At 43.6% G+C, this 25,886-nt stretch overlaps 1 long non-coding RNA gene across 1 annotated transcript; it reads right to left on the reverse strand.

Annotated features, from left to right (window-relative positions):
• Positions 1-4,895: 4,895 nt before the first annotated feature.
• LOC138958622 (uncharacterized) lies at positions 4,896-7,706 on the reverse strand. The gene is made up of 2 exons (XR_011453455.1): positions 7,240-7,706; positions 4,896-5,328 (listed from the first exon to the last, which is right to left on the reverse strand). It is a non-coding gene; the product is annotated as an uncharacterized lncRNA (long non-coding RNA).
• Positions 7,707-25,886: the final 18,180 nt, after the last annotated feature.

Genomic DNA, 25,886 nt, shown 5'->3' on the forward strand with positions numbered 1-25,886 from the left:
CCGAACCAATTTGTCCACACCGAGCCAAAGGCGACGACTGCGATTAGAAGTGAAAATCGAATTTTACGTTGACTAGTTTTCCTTGACAAATTGATGGGTGAAGGTGTATCAAAATAATTATTTTGGGAAAGGAGACTCAGAAAAAGAAATCGATGAAAGATTGGGGCTTTGAGACGTGATCATTTGGAATCTCTGACTCGACCAGCACTCGCCGCGTATTCCAGAGGCTCTGGGCCGTGTTTTGGTTCTCATCTTGAAACTGATTCTTGTCTCAACAAGGACATGATTGTACATGATTAATTAAAAAAAAAAAAAAGTGTTCCAGCTAAATATTTTCTTCTTTATACCTGGGCGGCCCAGTTGGCGACGTTTGACTTGTGCCTCATATCGGCGCCTACCGTGTTTACTGGGTGACGACAGGGACGTCAGTTTGAACACTTGTTACACGCACAAGTGTGAAGTTGACACTCTCCCTCTCGTCATGTTTGTCTGCAGTTGGCTTTACCCTGCCTGGGATCTCTCTCAAGTCTTGTGTGTGTCAATCGCCCGCTTGCTGAGTTCTTGTTTGCATGCTTCTTGTCTTGTCGGATCCATGCTTCCTCTGCTTCTTCTTCTTCTTCTCTTCCTCTTTTTAAATTCACAGAGTCTTTCTGTGCCTTCTGCTTGTACTGTTTACGCTGTTTTCTGTATCGCTTTGTAGGATTTTGGACGCCGAAGTATAAATGTGACTATTTTGTTTTTGTTTTAATCGTGGAATTGTATGGCTTCCTGCTTAGCAAGAGAGAGAGGGGGGGGGGGGGGGGGGGAGAGGGAGTATATACAAAGACAGAAAACTGAACGACTTAAAAATGCTGATCTCCAAAGCGCACATGCTTAACAAGGGTTTGTATAAAAATCGAGCAACAACAGCACATTTCTCTGCACGTGTTAGCCAAGCAAGGTCATATCACGATACAGAAATAAATTAATCATATTTTTTCCATAACTGATTTTCTTTACTTCTTACTCTGTTTTCTCGGAAGGGTGACAAGAAGAAGAGGAGGGGGGGGGGGGTATATTTGTAGTTACGCGTTACTTGTATACATCCTTGAACTATGAGAGCTATGATTCATCGTTAGACGGAGACTTTAACAAAAGTGAAAGGAGAACAGAAAAGTGGTGAAGTGAAACTTTATCTCAAGGAGTCAACAGCACTTTGAGCTAAACTGTCTATGAAAGAGACATTAGTCACACAGAAAGTCTGCCGGCGTGACACCTTGAATGGGTCTTCGTCAGGGCACCCTATAGTCAACACAAAAGAAAAAGCAAGACGTGCAGCGCTCATATAACAGCTTGCCTATACTGTGTACGCTGCCATGAATGAATTTTTAGTAGATGTGGGGAGGACAAAAAGGACGATGTTTCGAGGTAAACTTGTTCAAATTGTTGCCTGTTTCAATATCGGCGACGGTACGCTAAAAACGAAAAAGATAAGCAAATGTTCTCGAACTTCAATGAATAGAGGAAGCATTCCAGTGAATAGGGGATGGGGTAAAGATAACAAGAATGTTATTAGGAGAATAGACCGTTTCTTTCTTTATTTAGAGATGTGTGTGAACTTTTTAACGATCATGTATGCCAAGTGGAGTTCGCTGAATACAGTCGAATTTTATGAATAGCAACCGGGCAGAGAGTCGAGAAAGCCGGTTTTTATTGAATAGGTTGCGGTTGGTATGACTTAAAGTTAAATGAATATAATTAACCGCATCTTTTAATGTTTGATGAATGGAATTGTAAACTGCATAACTAGTGCAGTTTAGTTTGGTTAATAAAATATGTCTAGAGGTACAAAAGGTTAATGATTAGCCTATCCAGGCGAAACAAGATTGTGGGGAAGGTGAAGCTTTTATCGCGTGTGTGACGGGCGCTGTGGCGGGGTGGTAAGACGTCGGCCTCTTAATCCGAAGGTCGAGGGTTCGAATCCCGGCCGCGGCCGCTTGGTGGGTTAAGTGTGAAGATTTTTCCGATCTCCCAGGTCAACTTATGTGCAGACCTGCTAGTGGCTTAACCCCCTTCGTGTGTACACGCAAGCACAAGACCAAGTGCGCACGGAAAAGATCCTGTAATCCATGTCAGAGTTCGGTGGGTTATAGAAACACGAAAATATCCAGCATGCTTCCTCCGAAAACGGCGTATGGCTGCCTAAATGGCGGGGTAAAAACGGTCATGCACGTAAAATTCCACTCGTACAAAAACACGAGTGTACGTGGGAGTCTAAGCCCATGAACAAAGAAGAAGAAGAAGAAGATCACGTGTGTGCGCTGATGTGGTAACATTGAATGACACAGAAGAATTGTGAGGTAAAAATTATACAGCGATGAAGGGGTTTTACGCACTGACAGCTATCATCTTGTCAAGCACGAACGGTTGTAAAAATCTGCTAGGAGAGACCCAGCGTTGTTTGTCTTCTTGAATGATACATGCGTGTGGGTGTGTGTGTGTGTTGTGTTTACATTTTACACTCAATTGCGCACTTGCACCAAAAGGGATCGAAGCAAACTGTAACGAATTTGTCAACAGCAGGCAACCACATACGCGCCGACAAGTCCTAGTTGACAAGAAGGTCGGCATTTTAAGATTCTGTCTACTTCAGCAAAAGCTACAGTTTGTCGTAGCTGAATAAGCCTGACACCCTGGCCGTGTTTGTGGGTCACGTTTGTTTGCCGAAAGAGTGTTCGTCCACTTACTGGAACTGTTATTGGGACTTTTTGGCGCGCCTTGATGACTCAACAGGCAATCGGATATGGATTGAATTAGAGAATGTTCTTTTTTACGTAGAGGGGGGAATCGAGACGAGGGTTGTGGTGTGTGTGTGTGTGTGTGTGTGTGTGTGTGTGTCTGTCTGTCTGTGTGTCTGTCTGTGTGTCTGTCTGTCTGTCTCTCTGTCTGTCTGTGTGTCTGTCTGTCTGTCTATCTGTCTGTCTGTGTGTCTGTCTGTGTGTGTGTGTGTAGAGCGATTCAGACTAAACTACTGGACCGATCTTTATGAAATTTGACATGAGAGTTCCTGGGAATGATATCCCCGGACTTTTTTTTTATTTTTTTCGATAAATACCTTTGATGACGTCATATCCGGCTTTTTGTAAAAGTTGAGGCGGCACTGTCACACCCTCATTTTCCAATCAAATTGATTGAAATTTTGGCCAAGCAATCTTCAACAAGGGCCGGACTTCGGTATTGCATTTCAGCTTGGTGGCTTAAACATTAATTAATGACTTTTATCATTAAAAATCTGGAAATTGTAAAAAAAAAAATGTTTTTATAAAACGATCCAAATTTACGTTCATCTCATTCTTCATCATTTTTTTTATTCCAAAAACATATAAATATGTTATATTTGGATTAAAAACAAGCTCTGAAAATTAAAAATATAAAAATTATGATTAAAATTAAATTTCCGAAATCGTTTTAAAAACTATTTCATCTTATTCCTTGTCGGTTCCTGATTCCAAAAACATATAGATATGATATGTTTGGATTAAAAATATGCTCAGAAAGTTAAAACGAAGAGAGGTACAGTAAAGCGTGCTATGAGGCACAGCGCAACCGCTACCGCGCCAGGCTCGTCACTTTCACTGCCTTTTGCATTAGCGGCGGACTACGTTCAGTTTCATTCTGTGAGTTCCACAGCTTGACTAAATGTAGTAATTTCGCCTTACGCGACTTGTTTGTTCTTCCCCCATTTGATTTTCTTTTGTTGAGGCGTATAATTTGCTTTTGGTGAGTGGTACACACGTTATCGAAAAGGGTAGCGTGGGTGTTCCGTGAATGGTTTTTGGTGAGAAATGAACAATTGAACACGGGAAGAGCGGAACCATTACTGTAACCTGTGTTTGCATGGTGAGCACCCGTCATGATTGATCGGTGAGAATTATGTTAATTGTCTGGTTCTGCCCTGACCTTATTATTTGCTCTCAGATCAGAAAGCCTGTTTATTTCTGCGGTGCGGCTCGGCGTGTTGTGATCTGTTTGTGCAGAAGTTATTCCCACTGGAATATTACCGATTGAAAAGTATTATCAAGGACGAAAGCCGCGCTGTGGTTGCGTTTTGCGACTCTAAAGGTTGTGCCAGTCATGCATGCAATTAAAGTAAACATATATGGAACACAAGTAAACAGCCGCTTTTGTACTGCATTATTTGACCTTTGGATACGAAGTTCTAACAGGCACACTGTGACATTTTCACTCACGCACCGAGAATCGCTGATCAATCAATTGTATACGGCTGATTCAGTTCCGCCAGACAGTTAAAATGTCAAAGAAATGAAAGGTGCGGCTGATCGATCTGACTTCAAGCCTGGTGCACAGTTCCTGGTAGTCTTTTGAGACCGTGAAAGCAAGTGATCGATAATGCATTGTAAGACTGCAATTTAACGAGTAGGCAGTGAACTGTTCACTGCCAGGATCACAGAGCGCCATCGTCTATACTTCGACTGTTGCTTGGCTGTTTTGATATGCATGACGCTTGGGTTTTTCCTTGTGAATTTCCAGCTGCTTTGAACGGTTGAATGGTTTATTACCATCTGCTGCTCTCTGGGAGGCAGAGAGTAATATCTGGCAAATTTGAAACACATCCGTCATCTGCTGTTGTTGGTGTGGGCTATCTCTCTCTTTCTCTGTCGCTCTCTGTCGCTCGCTCTCGCTCTCTCTCTCTCTCTCTCTCTCTCTCTCTCTCTCTCTCTCTCTCTCTCTCTCTCTCTCTCTCTCTCTCTTGAGAGACGGTGAGTGGTACTGTATGATTGCGATTGACAATTGTCCTGTTATTGTCTTTATTTTTATGTCTTAGTTTAGCAGGGACAGATAGATTGTAAGACTAGGCGTGAGCCTAAAATCTCCATCCTTGAGTAATAAAGTTAGTTCGTGTTCTCTCTCTCTCTCTCTCTCTCTCTCTCTCTCTCTCTCTCTCTCTCTCTCTCTCTCTCTCTCTCTCTCTCTCTCTCTCTCTCTCTCTCTCTCTCTCTCTCTCTCTCTCTCTCTCTCTCTCTCTCTCTCTCTCTCTCTACGAAATAAGAACAGATAAGAACAAACATTTTTATATTTACATCTTAAGTTCCTTCGCCAAAGTGCACGTACTACCGCATTTCATCTGCTATAGTTGCGCACTTTTCTCAGAAACTTGAAAAAGAGCCTCAGCAAGAGCTTGAGTTGCAAACCCCACGTGTGTGGTACCCCAGCAGACGCAACTGCCGGGAGGCGTAGCCAGGTATGGACAAGCCTGCAGGTTCAGGCAAGGGCAAAGTGATGCAGGCTGGTGTTGTGTTTTTGTCATCAGGTGTTGTCATCAAACACCTGGAAAGCAGGGGCAAGATCAGACCATTACCTGTCAGGCAAAAACAGTTCATGGTATTTTTATGGGTCTGATATCTCCTCCAGAGGTCACACCTCGCGTTGGTCTTGACTCTTTCTAGTTTCCTCGCTTTACCACAATAACACCCCCCCCCCCACCCCAACTTTGTGTACTGTTTGTGACTCAGGTTATTGTTTGGTCTCTCGATATATTTGAGCGTATAAACGATTTGTTGGGGGGGAAACAATGAGGGACTTTTGCAATGAAATGTGCATTGAATACATTTGAGTGTTGTTAATTTTTTTATTATTTTTTAACCTTCACTTTCCTTGCAAGTGTGTGCTGCCAGCTGGGATACGCACGTAGGCACACACGCATGCACTTTATGACATTCAACAAAGTTTATATAAATTTCAGTGCAACGAGGGGAGGGAAAAAAAGACGCAGAAGCTGTCCATTTTTTACGTTTTCGAATATGTTCCAAATATCTTTTTCTTTTTCTTTTTTTTTTTCTCTTTTTTTTTTAACCTGAATATCTGTTTTTATGTCTGTGTATTTTTTCGCATGTATTTCTTCCTTCTATCTCTTGCTTCTTTTTTTAATTCTGTCTCCCCCTAACCCCCACCCAACACCCGTCCGTTGTTTTGTTTTTATATTTAGTCAAGTTTTGACTAAATATTTTAACATCGAGGGGGAATCGAAACGAGGGTCGTGGTGTATGTGTGTGCGTGTGTGCGTGCGTGCGTGCGTGCGTGTAGAGCGATTCAGACCAAACTACTGGACCGATCTTTATGAAATTTGACATGAGAGTTCCTGGGTATGATATCCCCGAACGTTGTTTTCATTTTTTTGATAAATGTCTTTGATGACGTCATATCCGGCTTTTCGTGAAAGTTGAGGCGGCACTGTCACGCCCTCATTTTTCCACCAAATTGGTTGAAATTTGGGTCAAGTAATTGTCGACAAAGCCCGGACTTCGGTATTGCATTTCAGCTTGGTGGCTTAAAAATTAATTAATGACTTTGGTCATTAAAAATCTGAAAATTGTAAAAAAAAATAAAAATTTATAAAACGATCCAAATTTACGTTTATCTTATTCTCCATCATTTGCTGATTCCAAAAACATATAAATATGTTATATTCGGATTAAAAACAAGCTCTGAAAATTAAATATATAAAAATTATTATCAAAATTAAATTGTCCAAATCAATTTAAAAACACTTTCATCTTATTCCTTGTCGGTTCCTGATTCCAAAAACATATAGATATGATATGTTTGGATTAAAAACACGCTCAGAAAGTTAAAACAAAGAGAGGTACAGAAAAGCGTGCTATCCTTCTTAGCGCAACTACTACCCCGCTCTTCTTGTCAATTTCACTGCCTTTGCCATGAGCGGTGGACTGACGATGCTACGAGTATACGGTCTTGCTGAAAAATGGCATTGCGTTCAGTTTCATTCTGTGAGTTCGACAGCAACTTGACTAAATATTGTATTTTCGCCTTACGCGACTTGTTGTATTTTTGTATCGTCGTTCTGCAATGTGACCTCGTAAGTGAATCGTTCTCTTTTCTTTGGCAGCCTAGGTAAGCTCTGCTCAGGTAGACTAGACACAGGTAAGGGGAGGGGGGAGTAGAGGAGGGGTACAGAAGTGGATTTTGCCATCTGGCGCGGGTCATCAGCTCTCATTCTTTGTGAAATGACTCGCTGCCTGTCTTCACAGGCACACAACATCACTCCTGTTTGTTTGTGCGTTTGCTGCACGTGCTAGGGCTGAGGAGGATTGCACAGTTAGCTTTAAGTTTGGTCGAAATGTGCCGTCTTGTAAAAACCAATATGACAAACAATCTGAATCAAATTTCTCAGCCTCCTGACGTGTTCGTGATTAGTAACGAAAAATAAAGTAAACTTACCAATATGTTGCTGGAAGTTTCATTGATAGTACACCCCTCACTAGTTACACCCCCGAGAAAGAATTTTGAAAAAAGCTTGATAAGACCAAGACAAGCCCGCACGGAGGGTGCCTATGTGTGGAGCTGCTAGCTTCAGGGCAACTCTCTCTCCCCCGTCATTATCTTGTGAAACATCTGGCTCAGACTCTCACTTGTCTTTTTTGTGCCTCGTCTGCCGTGTTTTTGTGTGTTGTGCAAAACACTTTTGCAGATTACCGGTTTTTACGCGGTGCTAAGCCCAGACTTGTGCCGTGAAACGAGAGAAGAGGATTGAAAGAAAAACACGCGCTAACGTGCTTCCTATTTCGCGCTGTTTGAAGCAGAGAAAACTCGTTCTTGCACAGCCATGATATATTGACACATGCACGAACACGTTTTGCACGACAAAATATATTATATATATACGCGCGTGCACACGTCTACGTGCGCACACGGGCAACCACACACGCACAATTGTGCTCACAGACACACGCACGCACACACACACACACACACGCACGCACGCACGCACGCACAAACGAACGCACACACACACACACACACACGCACGCACGCACGCACACACACACACACACACACACACACACACACACACACACACACAGAGTTACTGCCTATGTGCAACAATATGTCACTCAAAGGATTTGAGTTTTGCATTGATATTGAACAAATTGACGGAATGACACGTATGCTATCGAGGGTTGCCTTTTCACGTATTATTGACCATAAGGCCAAAAATAAAATTGTCTGTTTCTGGTCACCCGACCGACCCTAAATTTCGGCGCCGACCCTAAACTTTTTTTTTCCAAACTCAAAAAATTTTTTTTTCTTTTTTTTGTGGTAAAGGACAGGGTGAGAAAATGAACAACAAAAACGTGTGAAAACGAAAGTCCGCTGACGATTTGTAAATGTGTTGAGTGTCTTGTCTCTATGTATAGTGAATCCAGTCTCTTTGCGCGATTTTTAAAGTTAGTTTTATTGGTCTACATTTGGGGTAAAAAAAAAATTTAAAAAATAAAAATAAAAAAAATCCCGACCTACCGACCCTATTTTTTTTAGCCATGTTACCAGAAACAGACAATTTTTTTGTGGCCTAAGTTGTTGAATGTGCACACCGAAGGAGGAAGGGGGGGGGGGGGCGGGGGGGCTGCAGGTCTAGAATAACCTGGCCCCTATAGGGGGTGAATTTTGCATTGAATTTCAAGACCCTCAATGTTGAAAATTCTGTACTGTTGAAAATGCATATAGAGGGGATGAGAATGGGGAATAGAATTGGAGTGTGTGTGTCGGGGGGGGGGGGGGGGGGGGGGTTGAGAGATTTGGAGCAGAGTCTGCAGAGGGGTTGTAAAATTGGAGGGGGGGGGAGGGGGGGGGGGGCTCAGAAACAGGTGTAGTTTTAGATGCCCGTGAATTTCCTATCCGGCTGTTATCTCCTACTTCTTACTTTCATTGTACATCCATGCATATCAGAAATAGATATGAAGCGACCTTATCCGACCTATCTCATGTTGACGTAGCTTTCCTCAATGTAATTCAATTCGCTTCATTCATTCATTCATTCACAAGTGGGAATTTGAAGGTGCATGCGCCGTCGCGATATAACCTTGAATGGTTGAAAACGACGTTAAACACCAAATAAAGAAAGAAAGAAAGGTGCATGCATGCCGTATACCTTCCATAATTACAGGGGAAAAGTCCTATCTTATATTTGCGTAGTTTTCAACAATACCATTCCATTTGCTGGATTCGCTCATTATTCTTAGTATCAACAGCGGGGATTCGGAGGTACGTGCAGAATATATCTGCCATAATCATAATGAACACAGCTATCTGATGTTTGTGTAGTATTCATCAATGTCATAATACTTATTCAACTCGATCATTGATAACACTAACAATGCCTTACAACGACAGAGTCAGGTTGTGTTGTGAAAGTGTATTACTGAAAAGGTGTATGAATCGTTTTCCATTCGCGGACTGTTCCTCATGGGGAAATTGTAACTACACTACAGTAGGTTTGATTTGCAATAGAATATGCATTAATCCGTGCCCGTGACCGGTTGTATAATGATAACGATTGCATGAGTCATCGGGATATGTTATTTGTTCGGCTTGAAGCATTACCTTTTATGAGAAAAAGTTGTTTCGATCGACTTTATTGTAACGTTTTTCGGATGGCACGTGCAGTAGACAGTATATATATATATATATGTATATAGCTACTGCCCAAACCCCGTGAGCCCCCGGACACATGAGTCAATTTCAAGTGAATAATGATAATAATAAAGTGTATTTATATTGCAGTATGAATGCGCCACTCATTACAATCTTGCAAACACCATTAAAAGTGTGTAATGCTGTTTGAAGCACGCTGTTTATGCAGCATTGAACGGTGGAAACAGAGACACGTCTATTCAGGTGAATGTTGACTGCGACGTTTTATATTCAAGAGTCAAGTTAGATGTCAAGGGTTTTCGCAGGCACTTATTGCCTTGCGGTTTTGGATCCACTCATATTCGAAGAAAGAAGCGTATGTGCAGTGAAGAGGAGATTATTTTTGATGAAAAGAAAGGGGGTGGGGGGGGGGGGGGGTAAAGCGATGTATTGCAGTTAAGAAAAGTTTGGTTTGTTGGGGGTGTGCAGTGAATAACCATTGTTTTATGTGTGTGTGGAGGGGGAATGCGTTTGCGCAATGACGACAACATTGTGTGTGTGTGCGTGTGGAGGGGGGGTGACAGGGGGGCCATCCAAGTTTATTAATCATGCAACTTTTGCAGACAATACGCAGAAGCAAGAGGACACAGATTAGAGTAGAAAAGAGCGAAGGTGTGGAGAGTACGAATGCAATCTTCTGAACACGTACAACCCGGCCCAGTGTGTGGTGAATGAGTTTGTTTTCCTTGGAGTGAGAGGTCGATTGGAAGTAGACGAAGTTTGTTTTGTTTCTGGGGAGACTGACATCTTCTACAGTACTAAAACGGTGAAAGAGAATGCGCGTGGCAGAGGATGAGGTGTGATGGAAGTTTGTGGAATAGGGGATGGCAGGGGAGGGGCGTGGGGCCTATAGGGAGAAAGTAGATAGGGGGGGGGGGGGGGGAGGTGCATTCATAGGGTGAGGTGATGGTGCCACAGTGTACGAGGATCAGACGTGCAAGGTTGTGTGTGTGTGTGTGACGTCTGCGGGGAGATATCGATGTTTATCCCCCCCTCTGCTTCTTTCTCTCTGTAAACTTGTAGGGCTAGTTATTTTTCGTTATTCCCCCCTCTGCTTCTTTACCTCTGTAAACTTGTAGAGCTAGTTATTTTTCGATAATGACCCAGCAACCAAACAAATAACGAGCCAGCAACAGCCTGAATCCTCGATAGTGCAATGGGTTGAGAAGCTGTTCTGTTTCGGTACTACTTTTGCGACTGAAAAGTTCCGAACGCTCTATACGTACGAAGTATACATCTCTGGAGCAAACAATACAAACATACCGCATTTAAATTAACAACTACAGGCCTGAACACATGAATCTCCATATAAAATCCATGAGTTCGGTTGTTTTCTGAATCTAGATCTGCCGTGCACAACCCGTTCATCACAAGCAAATTCCCAAGGCAAGTAACTCATACTCTGGCGACAAGAGTAGTTCCCCTTCTTTTAACGCAGTTTCTTCGACAACACTGACTGCAATCCGACGGTCAGTTTTCAACAATATTTCATTTTATAAACAGATCACACGCAACCAAATGCACACATCTCATCAATTTAAACAACATAAAGCGGTTTCATACACTATTTTCCCCAGAAAACTGAACTTCATACAGTAATTAACGTTGGAACACGGGTGCAAAAGTTCGTCTGCTAGTCCCATTTGACGAAAGAACATTTACTAAGCGATACTAAAACATAAACAGAACACACAATATCTGCCTTTACCGCCACAGCAGAATAACAGCATATCTGTGTACTTGATTTTAGTCCAAAACAGGGAAACGGAAAAGAAGTGTTAACAAAATGGAATGATTTGCACGGAACTATACAACCGCGCATTAATCGATCGCCTGCGCAGGTTGACTGGTTGAGTGATTCGGATTCGATCAAACTTTCGCACAAAAACTCCTGGTTTTTTGGAATAACTGAAGAAAGGAGGAATAAAGAGGTTACACACCTCGTCTCAGTGATTATTAAAAATAATGGTCTCAGTTCGCGGTCATGAAAAAGCTCGCTGAAGCTCGCATTTTTCATGATCCGCTAACTTCGACCATTATTTTTAATAATCACTGAGACTCGGCATGTAACCTCTACGTAACTTACCCAACAACCAAAATCACTTACCCAACAACGGGCCTGAATCCTCGATAGCTCATGGGTAGAGACTGTACACATTGTGGATCTACTTTTTGCGACTCAAAAGTTCAGAACACTCTAATGTACAAAATAGACATTTCTGGAGCAAACAATACAACCATACCGTATTTAAACCAGCAACTACAGACTTGAACACATGAATCTCCATATAAAATCCATGAGTTTGGTTGTTTTCTGAATTCAGATCTGCCGTACACACTCGTTTATCGCTAGCTAGCAAGATTCCAAGGAAAAGTAACTCTCATACTTTGTCTAGCGACACGAGTAGTTCCCCTTCCAGATTTCGGCTGCATCCGTCGACAAGACTGCAATCCGACGGTCAGTTTTCAACAATATTTCATTTTATAAACAGATCACACGCAATCAATTGCAAACATTTAATCAACGTAAAGAACATGCAGCGGTTTCATACACTATTTTGCCCCAGAAAACTAAACTTCATACAGTTTTTAACGTTGGAACACGGGTGTAAAACTTCGTCTGCTAGTCACATTCGAAGAAAGAACATTTCCTGAGCGATACCAAAACATGAACAGAACACACACTATCTGCCTTTACCGCCACAGCAGAATAACTGTGTACTTGATTTTAGTTCAAAACATGGAAACTGACAAGAAGTGTTAACAAAATTGAATCATTTGCACGGAACTATACAACCGCGCATTAATCGATCGCCTGCGCAGGTAGACTGGTTGGGTGAATATGATTCGATCAAACTTTCGCACAAAAACTCCTCTTTTCTTTGAATAACTGAAGAAAGGAGGGATAAAGAGGTTACATACCTCGTCTCAGTGATTATTTTTCATGATCCGCCAACTTCGACCATTATTTTTGATAATCACTGAGACTCGGCATGTAACCTCTACATCCATTCCATTCCGATCCGCTGTACACTGTACACACCCGAGCTATACCTACTATACGTACCCTTACAGCTAAACATGTATACATTCATACCCTTTTTTGTTTGTTTGTGCGTGCGTGTGTCAGACAAGGAGTAGCAGTAATCTGTTCATCTCGCTGAAAAGAAAACACTAAGCTGGCGCTTTGGCAAAAGCTGACGAAAGGAGTAGCAGAGTGTTTATCCCCAAATGTGACTTGTTTGCGCCGATTTAAAACTGATAAAACGAGGGCTTGAGGAAAGGGGCTTTGGATGATGGGTAAGGTGGGGAGATTATTATGCGAGATGAGGAAGGAGGGACAATTTTGGAGGTCATTGTTCCTAGAGGGGGTGGGGGAGGGTTACCTGCGTAAAGGTGTGCACTGCGAACAGCGGGCAAAGACAGGTGAGAGAGGTGATAATGAGCAGAACATGGAAAAGATCGAGGCGGGGGGGGGGGGGGGGGGTGCTGTTGGCATTGTGTCGGATGTGCACACAGCGCTTCAGACAGTGTTGTCACTCAACACCACCGGGTCAGAGGAACTTTCAGTGCATCTCTATCCTCTACCCCTCCTCCCGTCTCGCTTGCCCCCTGCTCGTCCCCTTCTTTCTCCTCTCTTACCATTTCAAGTGCCTCTCTACTCCTCCTCTGGTAACCCTTCCAACCTTACCCCCAAAGCACACCTTACTTGACCCCCCCCCCCCCCACCCTTCCTCCGAACGTCTTGCGCACTTCTCACCATTTTCAGTGCATTTCTGCTTTTCTACCTCCTCCCCTCCCATCCCAAGCCCCCACCCTCTCTCCCCCTAGGCCGCTTCCCAACACACTCATCAGTTCCATCTCTGAAGCGACCTCATGTTGTCTACCCCTTACCTGTAGACTCACCTGATCCATTCCTTTACATTTTGTTTTCAACCTCACCCTCTGTTTTCAACTTTATCCTCTGCTTACAACTGTATCCTCTGCTTTCAACTTTACCCTCAGATCAACGTGGTCTGATTTACAGCCTGACTCGCAGAATGAAACCTGCTTGCCCCTCCTTATGCCTCCTGTTTCGTAATGGGCAGAATATACCTGCGCAGTTTCAGCGGCACAGTCGACGCACGGCCTATTATTTATGCCGCGATAGGGATTATGACGAGTACTTGTCCTGTTTTCCTTTCGTGCAACGTGTAGCGGGCTGGGATAAGCTGCAGTGCGTCGTCGGTCCTGCTGAAGTTACATAGGTGAGCGGAGCCCCTTATAACCTACCCTCCCCGCAACCTCCCAACTCCTCCCTCGTCTGTTCTCAGGCGCTGTCTGGCTGCCGTGTGTAATTTTCAACCTCACCTGAGCTTGCTCCATTTTATCCGACCGTGAAAACTTGTGCCAAACTATGCTAAACGTGTAAATGAAACTCTTACCGGCTCCCTGGATTTTTTCCCCTTCCTTCGTTTTCACTATTTACGCTTCTAACTGCTTTGTCTGCTGCAGTGGAGCGAGAAGGGGTTGGCTCAAACGTTTCATGGAACAGAAGGGGTCGGTTCAAAAGTGTAGCGCTATAACGAGAGAGATTCGAGTTTTAACCTTATAAATGAACCAGCGTTAGGCAATCAAATATAAAGATGTTTTTTGAATAACTGGAATCGTTGTTTTTTCCTTTCTTTCAGTTGCAACGCATTTATTTATTTATTTATTTATTTATTAATTGTTTATTTATTAATTGTTTATTTATTTATTTATGGGTAGCGCCGTATGTATGGCAGCTCGCTTTCCACGGGGAGAAAGCAGCCCGAATTTCCATGAGGGTAACCTCACTGGACTGTAAATCTTATCCAATTCAATCCAATCCAATTTATTTATTCATTATATTATCAGCCAGCTTCATTGAATTACGAAAAGCATGACTCTTCGTGTTCTGCTCTCTGTTGTGTATGTATCCCCACAACACACCTATGTTGACACATTGTGTGAACGGAATCAGGTTTTGTTGTGTTTGCACTTTTTTGTCAGACAATTCTAGCCAAAACACGCAAGCTTATAGCTTTGCACGCATACCAGGAGTGGGGTGTTCACCAATGAGCGCTCAACTTGGTGGGAACCAAGCGCTGGGTAGGATTGGTTTAACATTGAGATTTGTTTTAGATTTCCTCTGAGTTGGGCACATAGTCGTGCGTACCAATGCAGGAGCCCCATGGGCACATTAGCGAATTGCTCGTGCAAATCCATCTGTGACTGATGAATTTGTGCTGTGCGTTGTGTCACCCGAGTGGCAGAAAGTTCATCGAATGTTGCAGCAGTTGACACGCGAGGCCGATGCATAACAGCGTCCCTTGTGCACTTGTCACAAATCGGAGAGAAACCATTCAGTCTATTTCCCCGACGCCATTGTTCTAATTTCCGAACCGGTGACAGTGGGGGGTGGGGTAAAAGGGGATGGAGGTAGAAAGAAAGGGAGGAGGGGTGATGGAAGTGAGAAAGAAGCACGATATGTAGGTATTGTGGAAAGAGTGCGTGTTGGGGTGGGGGGGGGGGGGGGAGAGAGAGAGAGAGAGGAAGAGCGCACAGTACGTGTGTACCGGGAGAATGGAGGAGGGGGGGGGGGGAGGTGATAAGGAGAAGTAAACAAAAAAGGGGGGGTACGTTGGTACTGAAGCAGAGCCACTTCCAAGGGTCGTGGTTTTGGTTTCAAGTGGCCATTACACTTATTTACTTCCTCTTCCGCGTATTTTTAATCAGAACCAGAGAGCGGCTGGAATAGGAAACACTAAGTTGGGCTGCTGAAGAGCATTAAGATTGTGTGGACTTTGAATTGAAAAAAAATGGACAGACTGTTGGTAAAGGGGAACGAAATAAGGGGGGGGGGGGTGGCGTTATGGGAAGATGGAGAGAGGGGAGGGGGGGAAAAGGGAGAAGAAGTGAAGGAAAGGACCCCCTGTTGTTCTTTTCCGTCGACACATCCGCGCTATGCGAAAAGACGTCATGTTTGTGTGTTTGCATTCCAGTGCTGATTTCTCAGTTCCGCTGCATTTCTTGAGACGAGAAAATGTGTTTGTGGCGGTGGAGGGAGGGGGGCTACTGTGTGTGTGTGTTGTGTCAGACCACCACTTTGTGGCTCTGTGGCTCTGCCTCAAAAATTCTGGATGAGTAGAGACAAGGGGAACGCAATGTGGAAAAAAAGCATTATTTTGAAAGACACGCAAGCATAATGATTATCGCATCGTCAATGTGCGTTTATTTTGCTTGCTGTTTTATTATCGCTTTCTCTATCGACATGATCAGGGGCCATCGCAAAATAACACTGTGTGTTTGTGTACCTTTACTCGACATCGCATTCGCAACATGTTATCCTTCCCGGGCCCCCGCGGGTTAGGGGGAAGAATTTACCCTATGCTCCCCAGCATGTCGTAAGAGGCGACTAACGGATTCTGTTTCTCCTTTTACCCTTGTTAAGTGTTTCTTGTATGGCATATAGTCAATGTTTGTAAAGATCTTAGTCAAGCAGTATGTAAGAAATGTTAAGTCCTTTGTACTGGAAACTTGCATTCTCCCAGTAAGTGTACTACGTTGCAAGCCCCTGGAGCAATTTTTTGATTAGTGCTTTTGTGAACAAGAAACAATTAACAAGTGGCTCTATCCCATCTTCCCCAATTCCCCGTCGCGATATAACCTTGAACGGCTGAAAACGACGTTAAACACCAAATAAAGAAAGAAAGAAATCCTTCCCGGCCATATTGTCACTGTTTTTGTTTTGTTCTTACATCAAATGCATTGGTTTCAATGTACTGTAATTGTATTGATAAGAGTGACAAATGTTAAATAATATTCGTTTGATCAGGCTTTTGTTCTCGACGTTTTATGGTTATGGCAGAATTGTGTGGAGGTGTTTTTTTCTGAGTCAGTAGATGTTTGTTTTGGGATGATTGATTAGATTCATGCTTGGATACGATCCCAAAGCAGTGTGAGTTGAACGTTATGCATGCCATATTTTATGAGACATGGACTTGGCTGCGCCGAATTTTTATCGTGAAGTTTCCAAGGTGTTGAAGATTATTTTGTCCTGTATCTGGCACCTATTTCAGCCGCTCCTTCCACTCCTGATAACCTGATGTTAGGCTTGGGGTTTTCCTATCCATCGTTGAATGTTTGTCTCCACCTAAGTATCAACATCCTTGCTTCTGCGGTTGCATTCGCGGTATTAGTCGTGCCGACGATATTTTTGCAGTGATGATGTATTTGTTGAGTTTCTGTTTTGATGCGAAGACATGTTGGTTTAAGCGTGTTTTATTCATTTTCTTTGATACACGTTTCAAACAATATCAACATTAAGAATGTTAACAATCAGAATGAAAGACATGAAAGAAGACATTTTGAGAACAGAAGATGAAGAGAATATATAAATAAACAATCAAAGCTCTACAGTACCACTCGCAACCACGGCCGGTTCGGTGGTTTATTTTGTGTGTATGTTTTCGTTATGTGTTTTTTGTTTGATTTATTGTTTTATCCTTTCACGGACCGGATTTAGGAACAGTACTGTTTAAAGATTTGGGTTTTTTTTTCTTTTCTAATGGATTTATTGAGTTTTATTATCATGATATCTCTTCCCTATCACCGCCGCCACCACCACATGTTGTTACTTCGCGACAATCGGCTTGTCACTACAAATGAGAAGGCTCAGCAGCCACCACAATCACCACAGCCTATCCCCATAGTAATTGTTCGCCAAGGAGAGAAGTCCTTCGCCCAATCAGAGACTGTAGAGTGGCCCAATCTAGTGCCGAAGACGTTGTCTCCTCAGCTGCCAGAAGCTTGCAAGATGATGCTTGACTGCCGGGCGCTGGTTTATTGCCATCCCTGTGACCCGACGAAGTCAGGCGAGAGGTGACCAGGGGGTGACCTAGCGTTGCTAAGGGCAGCATGACTGCAGCACAGGCACGATCAGCGGACAAACACACACTTCTCTCCACTATCTAGGGACAGAGCCGTGTTGATGAGGACCGCATGACGTCACCCGACTGATTAGGTGGATTTTGCTGTTGTCTTGTTTCTCTCTCTGGCGCTTGGGGTCCCGAAGGACTGTGGTGCGTTGAATTCGGATTGTAAAATTACGCTGAACTTTTTCTGTGGCGAGTTTGGCCTGAAGCTTTTTATGGGTTAAAGTGCAAGAGGATTCTCTAAACTTGATTAGTCTTAATGGTTTCAATTTTAATGATATTATGAGGACATAGACGAGGGATACTTCTCTCGAAGAAAGCTTGTTGTGTAACCTAAAGTGCACAAAGCAAAACAGCAACAATAACATCACCATTCATGTATGGGTGATTTCGTCGCTGAAAGATACGAGAAGAAAGTACCAAATTGTTGGCAGTAAGGCATGCTGTAAATGTCGTCAATGGCCTATGCTCCGCAGGGGGCAAAGGGCCTAGGTAAGTAAGGCATGCTGTAGTGTACGGAAGATACACACTTACCAATACAACGAACGAACATTAATCACAGCGAAGTGTCTACTATGTTCTTGCTACGTTGACACTGCTTATGGGTCTTTTTCGCATGGACCCGTTAAATTAGGGGTAATTACCAACAATTATGCACAGCGGGGTCATGGTCGATCGGATGATACTGATTAATTTGCCCACAGCGGTTGCACCCCAGGCTCATTGCTATGATGTATGCAGTGGCAAGATGCTAGCTATGGGTTCGCGCACAACACAAATGTCTTTTTGTTGCGACGGTTGGGTGGGGGGTGTGGTTGTCCCCGAAGTCAGCAAAAGATGCATATTAAGTAGAGGGGGGGGGGGGGGGGGTGTGTTTAATGATTTGTTTAGCATATCACATACGTGTATGTCCCAATAGGTTAGCTACATGTGGGAACGTTAAGCCCCCCCCCCCCCCCCCAACCCCCACTCCCTTTAGGATCCGGTCAATAGTGTGTTTGTTTGCTGTGTTTTGGGTGTGTGTGTGTGTGGGGGGGGTGTGTTGGCGAGGATAGATAGAATGGTGCCCACCTTACTACCTGGGTTGGGTGGAGGGGAGATAGGTTGGTTATGTGTGTTCAACAAAGTTACTAATGCGAATCTGCTGGGATATGGGGGAAGGAACAATAATTGCTGGCAACAATTGGGTAAGCTAATAATAAGTATGTGCAGTTAGCATTCCATTCTGATCTGACATTGCTACGTAATGGATCCTATAAGTGCCCCGTACTTGTTATTGTGCCAAAAATGCATCTATAGTAGGTAGGTTTATGTGCGTGTGCACTCCGTCGTTTCGTGATTGTGATTCATGATTTAACTAATGTACATGTTGTATGCTTGCATCAAAATCATGCAGGTACCCGTTTATGCAAATTCTAAACACCGCTGTGTGTGTCGGTGTGTGTACGAACGCGCGCACCATTCTTGCCTGTAACACGACCCCACCACGTACGCGGCATTTAATGTCATCATTCTGTTCACTTCAACAGTAAGTTTGCATCTCTGTGTGTCTTAGTCTATGCAAAATATACACATCTTACGAGCGGTTAATTAAAAACACAAGTGACCCAGTTCGACGGAACATTTCCTGGTACGTTATCATCCTAGCCGACCCTACTTGTCATCGTGCCAAGTGCCCCGTCCTGCATCTGCCCCTGAATCACCCCCTCACGCTGTCTTACGCCCTGATTACCCGCTTGTGAGGAGAGAGAGAGAGAGGGGGGGAGGGGGGAGAGAGAGGGGGGGAGGGGGGAGGAGACATAGTGAGAGACATTTATTCTAGAATCTACCTCTTTGGTTTGAGAGAGGGGGAGAGAGAGAGAAGTCGGAAATTTTATTTGTTAGGCCTCCGGACCATAACAAGAAGGAGAGAGAGAGAGAGAGAGAGAGAGAAAGAGAGAGAGAGAGAGAGGGATCAACGTTCAGTAAAAAGTTTGAGAATCTCGAGCAGTTTGGAAAATGATGATTAACACCGAAACAGGTGAATAAATAAATCGAATATAATTATGATATAATACAAATAATCGTAATATTTTGTAATCTAAATCAAACGAAAAATGTGAATAATTGGTATTTGTAGGCCTTCCAAAACCTATCATAATGAAGACCGAAGACCAGGGGTTACATTGAGGAAATGGTCAGGGGAGGAATACATTCATCACGCGTACCCCCCCTGGGGTATCTTGACATTCCTCGACGGCTGCCCGCTCCTTCAAACTCACGGGCATCCCCGCGTTCTGCACGCTCCGTCTGCCACGACAGATGTGTAGATATCTGCAGCCAGTTTGACCACCATCTGCGCTGTGTGTGAATCAGAATCAGAATCAGAATTTATTGTCATTAAAGCACAGAGCCTATTGACAGGGTGTGTGTGTGTGTGAGTTTGAGGGAGAGAGAAGACTATTTTGGTCTGACCAAGGCCTAAATACTTGGGTTAGCTCTCTCTCTCTCTCTCTCTCTCTCTCTCTCTCTCTCTCTCTCTCTCTCTCTCTCTCTCTCTCTCTCTCTCTCTCTCTCTCTCTCTCTCTCTCTCTCTCCCCCGTGATCGGGAGGTCGTGGGTTCGAACCCCGGCCGGGTCATACCTAAGACTTTAAAATTGGCAATCTAGTGGCTGCTCCGCCTGGCATTATCATTATGGGGTTAGTGCTAGGACTGGTTGGTCCGGTGTCAGAATAATGTGACTGGGTGAGACATGAAGCCTGTGCTGCGACTTCTGTCTTGTGTGTGGCGCACGTTATATGTCAAAGCAGCACCGCCCTGATATGGCCCTTCGTGGTCGGCTGGGCGTTAAGCAAACAAACAAACAAACAAACAAACTCTCTCTCTCTAACATGTCATGTAGTCAAACCCAGAAATGCAGAGATGTTGGGTGACTTGGGCAGATGTGCCACAAGACCTTTAATTTCCCCTGTCGCAGTAAACACTCATTAGCTGTGAGACAGAAGCTCAGAATAGCCCCTTGTGTCTCATACGCTGTCCTTGGCCATTCATTTATTACATGCTTCTTCCTCCCTACCACGGCGACCTTTTGGCTCCAAGTTAGTGGGGGAGGGAACTATACATTTGTCATGAAAACCTTTGCTAAGTTCAAATTATTGTATCATTTTCTGTATGAAAAGAAGCAAAGCAAACAACTAAACAAACATCGAAAACAAAGCCAAACAAAGTAAGGTGAAAAAAGAAACTGAACGAAAAGTAAATGATAATAATTATAGTATTTATACCGTTAGTGCCAATTGAAGATCAGAAGCAGGAACAAAGAAAAACAAGTAACACCTGACCGTGTCTGACAAGCACACAAGAGGCAATACAGTGGGGGGGTTTGGAATCAGTACACCTTCTGATCCTCAGCGTAATTCTCTGCGAGGTTTCAACATTCCTAGCTGGGTGGATGGCTGCCAATTGACGGGGGAGTGTTTTACCCACGTAACACTTTTTTTTCCGTCTGCAGATAAACTTTGTTCCAATTCGTACCTGAGAGCATCTGCCGGAATCTACAGCAGTATCTGTTATTCCTTCCATCTCACAATTATGTAAACCGAATGGCGGTTTTGTTACATAGCTTTTCAAGGGTGTGAAGATGCAAGACAGTCTTACGCAGCTTTGGTTTGACGAAAGTGGGGAGAAAGAACCCAAGGGAGAGATAGAGCGTGAGAGAGATGTAAAGTGGAGGAATATTTGAACAACTGGGCAATACAAATGAAGAACTAAACGAGTTAACGCAAAGAGAGCGACCATTATTTGACTGTTCGTATCTTTTGGGTACTAATTTTATTATGAAAGGTTAGCAGAAGAATTGACGTATAGGACTTACACAGAGAGCTCTCTCTCTCTTTGTCTCTCTTTGTCTCTCTCTCTCTCTCTCTCTCTCTCTCTCTCTCTCTCGCCGGCTCTCTCTCGCCGGCTCTCTCTTTCTCTCTCTCTCTCTCTCTCTCTCTCTCTCTCTTCCTCTCTTTCTCTCTCTTTTTCTCTCTCTCTCTTTGTTTCTCTCTCTCTCTCTCTCTCTCTCTCTCTCTCTCTCTCTCTCTCTCTCTCTCTCTCTCTCTCTCTCTCTCTTTCTCTCTCTGTGCTTTTCTTTCAGCGTTTCTCTATGAATGGCTGTCACTCAGCACGATGCGGTATTATTACTTTTCCTAACCCAGAGAAAGCTGCATAAGTCACTTAGCCTGGAGAAAGTTCACAAGTATTGATATGATTGTAAGCAAAGGGCGTCGCATAGTCCCTGTCCCAGACCACAGAAACGCCAACATCACTCCCACCCACACACCAGACGAGACGGCCAATGCACTACTTCCACCCACAAAGTGAACTCCAGAGATAATTGCCCGCCTTGTGATCAATATCAAAGCATCGTACTGTTTCCACCCACAAATCTTCTATATAGGGTTTAACTTGACTTACCTCCCCGACTTGTGATCAAAATAAAAGGAATCTTGGCTACACTTGTGCTTCTGTGACAGAGAAGGGGGCAGAGTCTACTGAAATTCCAGCTTAGTTTAACAAAGTGGAAAGGAATCTTGGGTATATTCCTGCTTCTGTCAAAGAGTATGAGCTAGACGGACTTGTACTTTCCTGCTCGGTTTGTGATCTGGGTTACCCGTTTTCTGTGGCATATCGAGGAGGTAGAGTTATATAATGTAAAGCCAGGGTGGTGATCACAGTAAAAGGATTCTTGAGTATATATCCCCGCATCTATTACAGAGAGAGAAGAAGGCTTTATGAAAATAGAAATAATTTAAATTTAAAAAGCGGTGTGGACTGATTGTGTTTGTTGATGGTTGTACTGTTGCGGACAACGACCAACAGTTCACGATGAAGCGATTGTAAGATTGTGTACAGTCAAATATTGAAGTAACTGATGAAACGATTGTTAAATTCTGGACAGACCTATACAAACGATTTTAAGATTTTGGATAGACAAATATTGATGTCATTGATGATACGATTGTACGTGTGTGGATAGACTAAGATTGGCACAACTAATAAAACGATTGTAAGATTATGGACAGACAAATATTGACACAACTAATGAAACGATTTTACGATTGTGGACATTCAAATAATTATAGAACGTTACTGATGAAACGGTTGTAAGATTGTGGAAAGACAAATATTGACACAACTAATAAAACGATTGTAAGATTATGGACAGACAAATATTGACACAACTAATGAAACGACTGTACGATTGTGGACATTAAAATATAGACGTAACTGATGAAACGGTTGTAAGATTGTGGACAGAAAAGGACTGAGTTGTAACAATTGTAAGACTGTAAACGGTCAAAGATTGAACCTGAACGATAAAACGGTGGTAACATTGTGACCAGACACAATATTTCAGATGAAATGACAGCCGTTCAAAGATTAAATAGTTCTCACCAGTTTGGGGACCAGACCAGACGTGTTTCATTTTCTTGAAATGCGTTATTATGTCTGGAAACGCAAGGGTGAGGATCCCGGACGGGTCTCTGGTAACCGGTTGATCGATAGCATTTCAACGCGTGGTGTGCGCGTGCAGAGCCTATTTTAGGGGTATGACGTCGTCGGAGGGAGCGGGCAGTCCACATTGGTGCTCTCTCTCTCTCTCTCTCTCTCTCTCTCTCTCTCTCTCTCTCTCTCTCTCTCTCTCTCTCTCTCTCTCTCTCTCTCTCTCTCTCTCTCTCTCTCTCTCTCTCTCTCTCTCTCCACCCTTTCTGTCTGTTGTTCGCCATCATTGCCCTTTGTGTGCGGAGTAACCTTAAAGCTGCTCTTTCAGAAGAGGCAAACTCATTGTTTGAACTTTTTGAGAGAAAGAAACTGGATTTTGTGTTTGACAGGTAGAAATTCGTGACCTTTTATAGCTTCCGAATAGCTCTTGTCGGTTGTTTTTGGCTTCTTTGTGCTGGCTTCCTTCTTGCGGTAATATGTGTAGGAAGGCTTTGCGCATTTCCCAAATTTCTTTGGAAATCAATGAAAAATAATCAGCGATTTTTCTTTGCCTTGTCTGTCGATTGAGTGCTGTATTTTTGTAATACAAAAATTACTGTCGAGTGCTCGGAAATCCGTTCTCTATCTATCCAATACACAAGCCTTTTTGAACGTACGCACGTGTCCTTCTGTTTGTCCTACTGCCCGTCTTTTTGACTGCCTGATTCTCTTTGCGTGTTTTTCTCCAAACACTGTAGTATAACAATTGACTTGAAGCAACACACTTTGGGAATCGAACCCCTTGCCCGCTGTTTTCACAGGTCTGAACACTAGCCTCTTTTCCCAGGCTTCCTCGTTTCTTTGTGAAGAAAGACACAGCCGCGACTTGGTTTCATTTTCCTGTCTCCAAGTTCATTATAGCCCCCACGTCTGAAGGCGACATGGTCAATCACCAAACACTCCCTCCCGTCCATCACCCTCCCCCCCCCCCCCCACGCCACCCTCTGCCCCATTTGTTTCTTCTGCCTCCTTCAGTGTTTCTTGTTTCCCCCCCAACATCTTCGATCGTCGTCTGGTGTTGGGGACCACAGCAAATAATTGTCTCCCGTCCCTTGGCGTTTGCCCTTCATCCCCGGGTCTCATTGAAACATCGGCCGATTGCGGACGGGCCAGTAGGGTTGGGGGGGGGGGGGGGGGGGGTCATAGGGAGACAGAAAGAAAAAGAGAAACAAAGGGAGGGGGGTACCAATTTGGACAGCCAAAAATCGGAATTTCGTTTAAGGGACGGGGGTAGCTGTCGAAGGGATGGACAAATTAAAGGGAGGGAGAAAAAATGGCAAGTGGAATAGATCGCCAACTGTCGGAGTCATATCGTTGTAGGGACGAGTACGGGAATGTGTTCATAAGCTGGGGTGATGGTGGAGTGAAATGGGAAAAGAGGGCAAGAGAAAAGTGGGAGGGGGGGCGGCAGAGAAAAGATATATCAACTGTTGCAGCAACGAGATCATTCATGAACTGGGATGCTGATGACTATTTACATTGTATGTATCGTTTCACGGAAGGATTTCTAACCAAGACGAGGACACAGTTGGGTCATCAAGTAGAATTTATAATTTGTACAAGATTACGTTATTATGTCAACTGATCGCTTCGGCTGATAGTATATTAACAGTGACTGCAATTGATGTAGCGAAGCATTCTCTCTTCTTTCTCTCTTTCTCTCTCTCTCTCTCTCTCTCTCGCTCTCTCTCTCTCTCTCGCTCTCTCTCTCTCTCTCTCTCTCTCTCTCTCTCTCTCTCTCTCTCTCTCTCTCTCTCTCTCTCTCTCTCTCTTCATTTTATTTGTATAAAATATAATGAAATATTATGAATTATTATGAAAGATAAGTGTTGTAGTTATCACTTGTTCGCCATGTTTTATTTTCGGAATGTGTATTGATTATCATTTTTAGAACGTGTCCATAAGCAGTCAGCTTGTTTACGTTCTTAATGTTGTTATTGTTTGAAACATGTATCAAAGAAAATGAATAAAACACGCTTAAACCAACAAGTAGAATGCTTGGTTCGATAAAACTAGGTTTTCCCAGAAACTAGAAATGCAATTAGGATGTATGAGGCGAGCCCTACCTTTGTTATGCTCGACGGAATAAAAAGCTACAGTCGATATTTTTCACCGTGGAGCAGTGGGCCGCTCAATCGGTACTTCACTGTGGAATGTAGACTGCATATTGCCAGAAAACACGTTTAAAGTTGTGGGATAGGTTTTGGGTGATGCCATACCGTCTGGTTTTGCGTTGATGATGCTTACGAATCGCTCGGTAACTGTGTGGCTCAAGGTTGAAAAAATATGCATGTGGAATACTGGTAGTAGCAATGAGTACAAACTTATTTTTAGCGGTGGTAGCAATCATGACATGAGACGATCGAGCTTTATATTGTGGGGTTACGGTTGTCCAAGAGTAGACTGCCGTCAATAGTCACCGATGTTGGTGGTGGCGGTGGGGGTAGCAATTGTCATAGTAGTAGTCGTAGCGATGATAGTCGTTGTAAAAGTTGAAACATATATCGAACAAGAAGAAACAGCAGCGGAACTGCGTAGCACTGGGGACAGAACTCCAGACTGAGAGAATGAGAAAGGAAATGGGGGGTGGGGGGCGAAGTGGTTAGTCGAAGGGAGGAGGAATTGACAATAATTCGTTCGTTAAATTGCTGGTACTGGTAGTTGTCACTGTTCTTGATGGAGATGGTCACCAGAGGAATGACTAAGGCCACGTCAGATTTGCCAACGTGTCAGACAACAAGACTGGCACTATACTTCACGCTGTCTGCCTGCCTGTGTGTGTGCAGTGAGTCACTCCTAAACTCCCCTTGCACGTGAAGCAAGGGAGGGAGCAGAGAGTCTAGTCAAGTTGTATGGATGGCATCCAACACTGCCACCTTTATGTCATTTTCTCTCTCTGTTTATTTTCCCACTCCTCTGTTGGTTTCCACACACCTACCTTCGCAGAC

Source organism: Littorina saxatilis, linkage group LG1 (genome assembly GCF_037325665.1).
Source record: "Littorina saxatilis isolate snail1 linkage group LG1, US_GU_Lsax_2.0, whole genome shotgun sequence".
Lineage (NCBI taxonomy): Eukaryota > Metazoa > Mollusca > Gastropoda > Littorinimorpha > Littorinidae > Littorina > Littorina saxatilis.